Source organism: Numida meleagris, chromosome 6, assembly GCF_002078875.1.
Source record: "Numida meleagris isolate 19003 breed g44 Domestic line chromosome 6, NumMel1.0, whole genome shotgun sequence".
Lineage (NCBI taxonomy): Eukaryota > Metazoa > Chordata > Aves > Galliformes > Numididae > Numida > Numida meleagris.
In genome coordinates, this window is record NC_034414.1 from 40,129,766 (window position 1) to 40,141,121 (window position 11,356).

Below are 11,356 nucleotides of genomic sequence, written 5' to 3' on the forward strand. Positions count from 1 at the left end.
GTGGGGGCCGCAGCGGCCGGCAGTCGGAGGGGTGATTTGCCTCGTTTAGCTGTTCGTAGCGAAACACCCCAAAGATTCTGGCATTAGCGGGCACTATAAATCTCTAGGACGCCGCGGCCGTGACCGGATTATTTATAGCTCTGCTTTTACATTACCGAGTCCAAAACATCACACAAAGAGGAAGGTAATGAAATCTCCACCTCTCCAGCCGTCGCTCTCTAATCTAAAGCGGCATTTCCAGGAGCCATTTTCAGTCGGCCGGGGAGTCGAGGAACAAACACGTTCGCACCCTCCCACTCGCTGGCGGGCAGCCCCGCAGCTGGCACGCACGTACACACGCACACATGCACGCCGGTCCCCCCGTTCCTCACTGAGAGAGACAAAAACTCTCGTGCATTTGCAGCTTATCGCGGGCAAACATACGCATCTCTCCCTTCTCGGTCCCACAAATACACAATTGCGAACACATTCTGGGTTAAATTCTATTTTCACTTACGGTATGCAAATATAAAAGCTGAATACTTCCATTAAGATAACAGATTTACAACTGTGTAACTGAGATCAGAATATGGTGCTGACTCTCTCATACATAAATTTCCATAGCTGCTCCTGAATTTGTCTCTTTCCTCAGCCGCCTCGCCACGCATTAATCATTCAACATTTAAATCAGCCTTCCACTTGCTTCTTTTTGCTTTGTCAATGAAAATTGTTCAGCATTAATTATAAAACTCAATCTCTACTGAGGTTTTCTTGGCTTTTTTTTCATTAGTGGGTGGAAGTGTCGATTTGCAGTCTTCTCGTTCTGCCTTCAGAAATACCCCGTGTGCCATCCATCCTGCAGAACACGTTCGGCGTGAGGGAGCCTGTGAACGTGTGTGTGAGCTCGCAGATGCGTGAGCTCCTGAACTTATATGCCAGGTTGGGAATGCGTGTGCATACACGTGCGTATGTAGAAAAGATATGGAGACTATGTTGGAATTAGAAATGTTTCGCAGGCTTTATTTTCACAGCTCGAATTTCAACCGCTTTCTGAACCTAAAGATTTTCATCCTAGCATCACAGATGATTTCAGATTACAAAGTGAAGATTTATGGCAACTGTCGATTGTGTTCTGAATTGTGTCCCTTTGTGACAACGCTACAACACGGGTCTAGTTTTTCACAGTGGTAAAACCTCTCCAGATTTGCTTTCATTTTTTATAATCAAAAGGATTGGACATCCCCGGTCCAGCACGCTGAGCAATCCTGCAGCACAACACTATGCAAGTACTGCAGTGCACACGCTAAGATAAAAAACTAGGATGCTGCGGCCGGCAGCAAATCACAAGGCGATAAAACACAAATGCTGAAGGATTGGGTTTATTTGGGATATGTTTTAGTGCATGTGCTGAATACAGTAAGGGAGAAGCTGACCGAAAATACAGACTCGTTAACCGGAAAGTGACTAAGCTTGTCTTTACAGGTATGATTTTCACAATCGTGAATGTTTTACTCAATTATTACAAGGCATAAACTATACCAGTGTGTAAATGCTTTCCGATCTTTTCATTATGCTGGGATGCTGCAACCTATATTTAACCCAAGGGGAGGGATGTACTCAAGAAACAATTCTCGCTTAGGCAATCATTTCTCTTATCAGTCACACAGATCTGTCAGACCACTCTCACTGCCAACCAGGGATTACAAAAAGAGGAAAAAGGGCAACCGGGTGAAAACTGTATCTCTCTGCAAAAATACAGTATGGATCTGTGTCAAGAAATGAAGGTAACCTCCAAAGTGACAATAAGAAGACAAACAATGCAAATGCTTTTTCTCTTCTGGGATTCCGGCAGGGGTGTCCGGCTCTGGTGCAGTCCCAGTGCCATCCCTTCCCAGAGCTGTAGCTGTGAGGACAGCAATAGTGCCCATCACCCCACACATGACACACGGATGCTCCCTGTCCCCCAGACCCTACTAGTGCCTGGGCTGATGGGCACTGCAGTCCGCACCGCTCTGTGCCGCTGAGACAGGCTTGGGGCTCCCGCTCTGCTCACAGTGCTGCTGCCCTCTGCGCTGGGCAGTAATTGCCCCAGTTGCAGAGAACACCCGAAGCAAAGGGCTCTGAGAAGAGATCAGGAATGGAATCAATCCAGCATGCTCAGCCAGGGAGGAATGGGAAGCTGTAGAGCAGGAAGTTAATACTACCCGAGCTACACACATTCCGTGAAAAATCAGAAACCTTCAATCTCTGCAGCTATCAGGCAGTATTTTTCACTCCTACTGGAAAATTGGAAAATAGGAAGTGTCTTTACTCTGTGATGGAATAAAAAATAAGTAGAAATAACAGTACTTAGTCAAATAACACAGCATCTCTCCAGTGTAACAGAAGTTGTGCTTTAGCTAAACACTCAGATAGCGAGTTGGGAGTGAGCCCGGGGTTTGGCTTTATTTATTTTGCACGGAGCTCGGCGTGTACTGCTCTGATGAGGTTAGCACGCAAACAAAGAGGCAAGACTTGGTGTTAGTCAAGTCGTGTTCTCTCCCAGTAATAGAACAGTAGGCAAAAAAACCAAAGTGAGTTTAATTCCCATTTATATCAAAACTGCTGTGTACTCCTGGGAGCAAAACAAGAGCTCAGAGTCAAATCCACGCTGGGGAGCAACGCTGCAGGGCAGGTAAGCAGCAGAGCACTGCGGATGCAGCAGAGCTTGCAGAGCGAAGTGGCAGGGCGGACTCCCAGGTGCAGAGCGACAGAGCCGTGGCCCCTGCTGCCACCAGCTCCACGCAGGGGTGGCATGTGGCCCTCCTCACCTTCCCCTCCTGCAGCTGTAAGCTGCATCTTCCCATGGAGAGCAGCATTTACTCCAGCTTGTCTCCCTTTCTCAAGTGAAATAACCTACTCCAAGACAAGCACTGGCTTGCCATCATAAACACAACCACGCTAGAAATTCTTACCAGTGAAGCTATGTTGGTTAGAGACCATCTGATGCCAGAGCGGTGTCAGCAGAGCTGTGACCAACCTGCTCTCAGGTGGACAGAGAGCATTCTGTGCCAAATGCTGACTTACGCCCACACCTCACCCACGGGCCTTGCCAGTGTGAATGGGGTGTGGAAGGGGCTTGACCTTGCATGCGCTTCACATCAGTGTAAAGGGGAATTTGGAACCATATGTCCATAGCTGCATCCAAATCGCTTCCAGTTTCTCTACACGCTTATTTTAGGGGGATACACCCATCTGTATGGAAATAACATTTGCAGGGGAGTTCTGAGTAACGGGGAGAAAACTGCCTGCCACTGTTATTAGCCTACAGCTGACACCTTGGTGAAAAGTGCTGTTGGGAGATTTGTGTTCCTTCCTCAAGGACGCGTCCTGTCCTTCCACATTCCTATGAGAATGGCACTGCTGACCCTGTGCTGGGTACAATATGGGAGGCCCATATCGAAGTGGGCCCTGCAGCCCAAGTGTTCCTAATAACCCTCCAGATCCATCTCTTCCATCCCTTCCTGATCAGAAGTGAAGCACGTGACATGGTGGAACAAGAGAAGCTTTTATGTCCTTAGCCTAGGTTGAATAACTTCATTCAGAAGAACTGTCAGTCCCATTCCTTCCCTAGCCATGGAATTATCTGAATTTTTAATGCACTCAGATTTTAGTACGATATTTTTACACTTTTCATCTAAGGTTTCATTGTCTGCTAAACCACCTTAGGCTTTGAAACCCACATTTCTTTCTGAGTGATTTTGTCTTTTTCCACTTGACAAGTGCCACATTTTCCTGTGATTTTCTTCTGGCATTTAAAGCAAGACGATCATTCTTATTTACTTATCTCTCTGGGCATTCACATCATTGCTAATTTCTTGAGGAAGGTGCATAGCTCCAGGATTACTGCCCCTGCAAAGCCATACCCTGGAGCTCACTGCATTTCAGCTGACCTCCACAACCAGTGACCAATTCTGATTTTTCATTAAGCAAAAATTACAAGTGCTTCAAATCAACAGACACAGATTCACATTTCCAGCCACTCTGCATATTAGGCATAAACTAAATTTGAATAAAATCATTTGCACATGTGCAACCTACATTTATGCATGCAAATCAGGCAATTAGGTACAAAATTACCTGATTTGCATACATAATGCTTGAATCGAGCAAGTAATATGCAACAAAAACATATTCTATTAATATTATTTTCTTCTGAAATTATCTGCAACTGGATTAGGAAATATGAAGGTTTTCATCACTCAGAATGAGGAGTCCATCTGATGAACATTTCCAGTTGTACTGAGGTCCTGGCTAATCACACACACCGATGATACTGGGTTGGTACCACGTTTGGTAGCTAACTGTGAATTTTGTAATAAAATGTGCAATTCCACCTTTATTTATGTTTAGAATTCAGCTTAAAATTAATTCGCACAAATGAATTTACACACTCTGAGTGTATGAATATTAAAGCACTGCAATACAGATGCCCCCCAAATTCACTTTTGAATTCAAATATTCATTTAATTTTTTGCTGCTGCTGCTTGTGTATCGCAGCTGCTTTTCTGTGCATAAAAGCACACAGTTTGCTCCTAAATGCAGCTGCTACTATAGTAAAAGAAGCCGATGGGAACGCGGTCTGTAGAGGCTGGAGGTTACTCCTCCAGGACCGTAGCCGTGAACAGACGCGTCACACTCTGCAGGTAATGGAAGGAGAGCTTCTCTCTGCACGGCAGCACCGCAGGGCCTGGCTCACGGGAAGGTGACAGCCACGGGGAGGCCCTGGTGACACCCTTGCCTCTGACCTCTGCTGGCGGTGGCTGCTGCCTCTCATGGACGCGCTGCTCACACATGTACCAACACACTTCCTCGCTGTGCCTCCCTTTGTTGTGCTCTGTCTTGCTCAGAAGGCAAACTCCTCAGGCACAGACCTGTCCCATTTGCCTACAAAGCCTAATGCATACTAAAATGCTTAAGCCGTGGAATAAATAAACAATAACTGCACTTCTGCTGTGGTGCAGAGACATTTTTGCACTTCTCTAACTGTTCTCATGGGCTTATCTCCAGAACTCTTTATTCGGATCATTACCATTTCTGAGAGGGGCTCACCAGGATGAGGGCATACCTTCTCTACTACCTGTAATGGTGTTAGAAAGCTCCACATTGTGCTCAAGGTGCTTCCATTCCTTATGCACCCCGGAGTGGCCTTTCTGACCCAAAGTGCTGATCTTTATGGAGGTAGTTTCCAGTAAGCTACCCAGTGACAGCCAGAGCTTCCTCCAAATATCTGGACACGTTTCATTTCAAACTGGGCAAAATACTGAGGAAGGTGATTTCCTCAATGTGAGAAATGCATGTACCATAAATTTCGCCAGCTACTCCCTGGCTCCTTCACCTCTCACCAGCCATGTGTCAAGACCTACTGCTTTGTTTTTTCATGCTCAAACAGCACTTTCCAACTTTTCTACATCTCCTTCTGTTATTTCTCCTTTGCTATTTTAAATTGTAAGCATTTTGAAAAAGACTACCTACCACAATTGCACATCCTTGGCTGATAAGGAAAACAACAATAAAGACCACTGAGATATTTGTAAAGTGCTGTAGTCTTGTGACGACCTTGCCTTTGATTATCTGCTGCCTCTCACTTAAGAACTTCTCATTATTTCTTACTCACGGATGAACAGGTTACGAGGGACTCTTCACCCCGTGACCTATTGCCCAACTACCTTATTTATGTTATTTCCAGCCTTTGCTGCTCTGGAAAGTTTTGCTGCTCATAACTGCGCAACCATTTGACTCTTATTTGCCCGCCCAGGTTTATAAATGACCTCACCACAGCAGTTTCTGAGCAGCTCTCTAGCATTTAAAACCAGAAAAGTCTGCATGTCTCACTTGCTTTTTCCTGCCCGCCTGCTGAAGGATTAAGCTTGCCTACCTTTCCTTTCTTGCCTTTGCCTCTGGCATTTGTTCTTACTTCACCCTCTATTTTAGGCTAAGGGTCTCGGGAACACCTTGACACACATCCCAGAAGAGAAACATTTGCATTTCTTGATCTTTCCTGACGGAAAGTATCCCTTGCCACACTCAACAACTTCGTTTATGTTAGGAAAAGAAATACTGTAGCTAGTCAGCACCACCTCTGTAAGCTCAGGAATTTAAGAGGCACTGGAAAGCCGTAAGGGCCAAGAATGTAAGAACATCTGTAAGTGATAGGTATTTCAAGCTGCGGAAGTAAAACATCACAGTGGTTCCTCTGTCCCAGGTACAGCGTACTTTGTGCTAATCCTAACATCTACCACACTTCCACTTAAACAATTATATTTGGAGAGCGCTCAGAGCCTTTCAGAGTTTGTTCTTCACATGTATCCAGTTTAACCTCACAAATTCCCAAACAGGAAAAAAGTGTTTTTGTAGGAGATTGTACACTTATATATCATATACAAATCTTCCTTGATGTATTTGCAAACAGTGATAAGTCTAACCTGCCCCTTTAAGGACCTGTGGACATGGAGTAAACCAGCTCTGTGAGATTATCAGGCCCAGCAGGGAAGGAGTCAGAGGAATCACAGAAAGGACTTAGCAGTGGCAGCAAATGAAATAGGTGAGCTTGTGCGGTTTGTCTTGCTGTAGCAGACAGGACCCTTCAGCTCGTCCCCCTCTAGCTAGGTGCTCGAAGAAGGATGAACTGCTGTCCCAAATAATTTGGAATGCTGAAACAGAATAATCCTTGGGGAAAGTAAACCAGAAGCTTGTGCACCATGAAGCACATTGACAGGCAAATGGACTGAATTTCTAAGAGAAAACTGGGGCAGCTGCATAAAAGATAACGGCAAAACCAATAGTCAGATATATCTCAATGGATTCTTCTGCTGTGAGGAGGAAAGATGGAGATGCTGTTTGTCTGCTGCTGAAAAAAAATACAGAAAAAAAACACAGCAGCAGACCAGACACTCCTCCTGCAGTGTCAACAAAAGCACCAGGAACTGCAGCCTGCACCTCAGCAGAAGAGATTCCTACAGCATTTGCTGACACGTGGGCTGCGACTGTTGCTGGGCTGGTAGAGGGCAGCTTGGGCAGGCTTAGCCCTGCGCTGATGGAGCTAAAAAATCACCCTCAAATGTTTGTCTGCATGTCTGGATGCTAGTGCTGCCAATGCAGATGATGAGAATCGGGCAGTGCGGAGCACTTCCCCAATGAGAGGGGCCTATGTATGCAGCACAAATCGTGGAGCTGTTTGGCTCTTGTTCTGGCCGTGCTGAAGCTGACTCCAGAGGTGCAGGCATTGCATCTGGGCTGAGCTGCCTTCAGGGGGAATGTGCTCATTTATTGCAACCGAACAACCAGGGAACATCACTAACTCTGCTCTCAGAGATGAGATGGAGGGACATCCACCGGGTCTGATGCTGGCGCTGAAAATGATCACCATTCTGGGCACTCCTCTGCAAGTAATGATGGAAGAAACAGAGGTGCGGGGAATTAATTTGTGCGACCGATAGGAGCATTCTGCTCCAAAAAGCAAGGAAGATTCGTAGCTTGCAAAAAAAAAAATGTTAGAAGAACACTCTAGCCCTGCATCAGCTTGCAGAAGGTCCTCCTGAGAGCAGAGAAATTTTAGCAATATGTAGCTGGCACGCAAACTTGTGCACATGAAGGCATTGTTCACTGGAGCATATCCCTGTCATGTGCCATTTGAGCCACGGGCAGAGGTCTCTGTTCAACACAGCAGCTTTCTGGATCAGGCGGCCACAGAAAGTCCTGAGTGGAGACTGAGGGGTAAAAGCTTGAACTGAGACCAAATGATCTCCGACTGTACAGGAACTCTACCTTTACTTCAATGAAAAATCAAGAGAAGCCCGGTGCCAGGTTTCCTTAAGGAACAACAGCCAAAAAGGCTTAAGAAGCTTAGTAGAAATAGCTACTCCAGGCCCAGCCATTCTTAGACATAAAAGAAAGCTGTGGATCAGCCTGCAGATGTGACAATCCTGCAACAGAACATCCCTGAGAGGTTTGTGTGGTCACAAGATAGGTGCCATCAAATGGTAGAGCTCATCCAGACAAGATCCTAAGGGTAACTGTGTCTGCACTGCCGAGGACCGATCCTTTCCACGCTTGCAGCAAATAATATGGTGACTCGCTGTGCTGGAAAGGAATCGGGTGACTCTACAAAGAGCTCATCTGAGGAGGAAACTGTGTGGAGCAGGTGACACGCTGCAGTTCCCACCGAGTGGGACTGAGATGAGCACAAAGGGCTTGCTTTAATCGGAGCAACGGCCTCGCTCTGGTCTTGTCATTTGGTTCAATGGTTTGAAGGACTCTTACTGGGTTTAAGCACTTGTCATCTGTTCTGGGCTGGGGGAAAGATTTAATGGCTGTACAAATGTGTTTGCAGGCTGCGTGCTGAAAGATTTCCCCCCACCCAAAATATTAGAAAAAAACTATTTAATTGCCTGTAACTCCTTATTTGCAACACTGGGGTGTGGGAAAAGGGCTTTTTTAAAAGCAACATTAATCTGATGTTCGCTTTCAATAAAGGTGCTACTCATTATCTAATGTTATTGCTAACCAGTTCTATAAAGTTATGTTGTAATTAATTTCCATAGCAACATGGCTATGGCATATATCCTGGGTTATAAATCAGAGGGAGAGGGAATGGGAGAAGCATGAAGTAAAGACTACAGAGCAGAAACTGTCTTGATTATTACTTGACTCTTGAATGTTCGTGTTAGTCCAATTTGTTTAAGCAGTGTTTATTTGTAGGTCATCTTGAGGATCCAGCCGGGCTGCACCTGCCTCCCCAGGCATGCTCAGACACAGCCTGGGATTGCACATCTTCAAGGGAGAGCAGGGTGGGGTTCCTTTAAATGACACAGCCTGCTGCTAGGAGGAAGTTTCAAGCTGGAACTTGCAAAATATGCACAACACACTGCTGTGAAAATCATATCGACAGAACAAGGAAGATCTAGGCAGAGAGCTGCAGCTAATCATGCAAAAAAGCCAAAAGGAGCTGCTCTTTGTCTTAAGCATGTGCAGTGCAGTTTTCAAGAAATGCTGTTGTCTCTTGTAGCATGAGGAAAAACAGGGGCACAAAAGCATGAGAATTTCTGCATCGTTTCCCGATTCTTAACTGTCCCACAAGCCACTAGGCACCTATCAAGGATGCTGACTCATGAATCTATCATAGGTTGCAGGTCCGTGTTAGCACGAGTCTATGTTCATGGATCCTCAGTTGATGCCATCCTGACAGTTCCACCTCTTAGTGCCTCCCTTTCAGCACAAGTGACGCAATGAGCACAGCTGAGTGTAGCTGGATGAGCTGGAGAAGAGCTGAAAGCAAGCAGGGGGAGGAGGGGAGAACAACCTCTCAAAACCACAACAAATGTTTGCCAAAATGGAGCATGTATACTTACCAAGGTACAGCTTTTGAAAGGCTGCTTCCTCCTGATAAGATACAAGGAATAATCTTTCACTGAATGAGGTGGGATAAAATAGATGCACCAACTGGCCTTTCTTAGCAGTGCTGTCTGAGTTCTTCGTAGAGGAATTATCTTTGCATGTAACAGAGAGTCAAACACATCAACAACGCTGAGCAAGTAATAGAAAATATTCAAAAATTTTCTCCTGCAGGGGGGTGAGAGCTCTTTCAATTGCTTTAAACCTAGACATTTTATGCCTTCTACTTTTCATTTTACAGGAATAAGTTACAGATGCTGGGGAAGAGAGTTCTAGGAGAAAATGTGTAGTACATCCAGCTAACCCAAATGAGCTGCGCCATCTTATTCATAGGCCTGTACTTTTCAGTAGCAGACCAGATATTCAGGCTTCTCACTCTCTCCCTGGTTCTGCCCCTACTTCAGACACAAATCAAATCTACAAAAGCACATTGTCCTTACCTCAACTGTGTGCCAGCCTGGACATGTTCAAATGAAAACCTGGGCTGCGCTGTGATCTTTGCTCTTGCTGCTGCGATATGTGCAGTGAAGAGCGAGATTGCCTCAGATACGTCTGGAATACAGCAATTCAAAGCAACCCCCCCTCATCTTTGATTTGAATTTGCTGTGCTTTCCACTATCGCCAACGGGGAGCTCCTACCTCTGACACGTAGGTATGCACTCTTCTTCACCCCAGCCCTCGCTGTGTTGCATCAGCAAGAACGGCGACAGCCCACGGCCTCAGAGCTATCAGGGTGAAGGACACGGGCTACAGACTACAGCCTGGCTCTGGAAGCTGTTGTTCCCAAACGCCTGTGTGGTGCAAGTGCTTTTGAGTTCAGCCATACATAGTCATTATTACAACTTGCTTTTAACCCAGAAGGGAGAGCAGCAGTCAGGCACGGTTGTCTCCGTTCCTCTGATAGGTGTCTGCTGTGTGAGTTGGCTGAGCGCTGCAGCCTGCCCATCTGGAACATGGATAAACTCACCCAGCGACTAGAGGAGTGACTTCGCCCTTTACTTGGCACAGTCCTCAATTAAGGTTAGCAAAGTCCTGTCCAGCCTTGCATACAAAGCACTTACTCACGGCAAAACTCTGTTTTGGCTTCAAAGTAGGCTCAGGGCCTCCCTTCAGAGTGAAGCCCCCACTTCCAACCGGTCACGCAGAGGCAGGCTGCAAAATCGGCAGTTTGCCCGAGGAGCGAGCGGAGGCTTGCAGCAGCATGGCTGCTTTCTCTGCACATTCCTCTGGTGACGCTGCTCATTACCCAGCATGCAGATAACCCTGAGTCAAGGCTTTGGTATGAGCGGCGCTGCCAGGAGCTGCGTGCTCGGAATGGAGGTTACAGCCTGTGCCGAGGTGAATCGCCCACAGCCAGCTGTGCCCTGCCTGCCTCCCCCGGCTCCCACCAGACACCCCTTTGCCCATCTGCAGAAAAGGAGCTTTCCAGCGCCTCCCGCCACCTCACCCGTTCACCCAGGGATCATGCCCATTGAGAAGCTCTGGGCCTAATAGTAATCCCGACGAATTTAGCTGCTGCTAATAAATCCCACCCCTCCGCCCCTCCCAACCTGCCTCCATGCAAATCCATTTGTAGGTTACTTGAACAATAGCGGGGCTGTGATCAGCCCTCCCTGCTGGCAGCCCGCAGGGAGGGAGGGGAGGAGGATGATGACAGCGGGGAATTCTGCTCGGCTCCTTGAAGCTGCACAGACATGTTTCGTGTCCCCGTTCCCAGCCCCAGCGTGGAGGCAGCCGGCCGGGCGGGGATCGCCGCTCACACGCTTCCCGGCCCCGCGCAGCCGGGTTCGGCCCCAGCCAGCACTGCGGTCACGTTGTCAGCCCCAGCCCTTGCTCACAGGGTGTGGAACAAAGTGGGGGCCCTCTGTGCTGGCAAAAAAAATGAGCCCCCCCGAACAGAGTAGGCACAGGGCAACGCTCAGCCAGTGCATGCCGAGGGAACAGT

General features: G+C 47.1%; 1 long non-coding RNA gene across 1 annotated transcript; it reads right to left on the reverse strand.

Moving 5' to 3' along the window:
• Positions 129 to 10,961, reverse strand: LOC110401732. Its single transcript, XR_002440561.1, has 2 exons — positions 10,859 to 10,961; positions 129 to 10,202 (listed from the first exon to the last, which is right to left on the reverse strand). It is a non-coding gene; the product is annotated as an uncharacterized LOC110401732 (long non-coding RNA).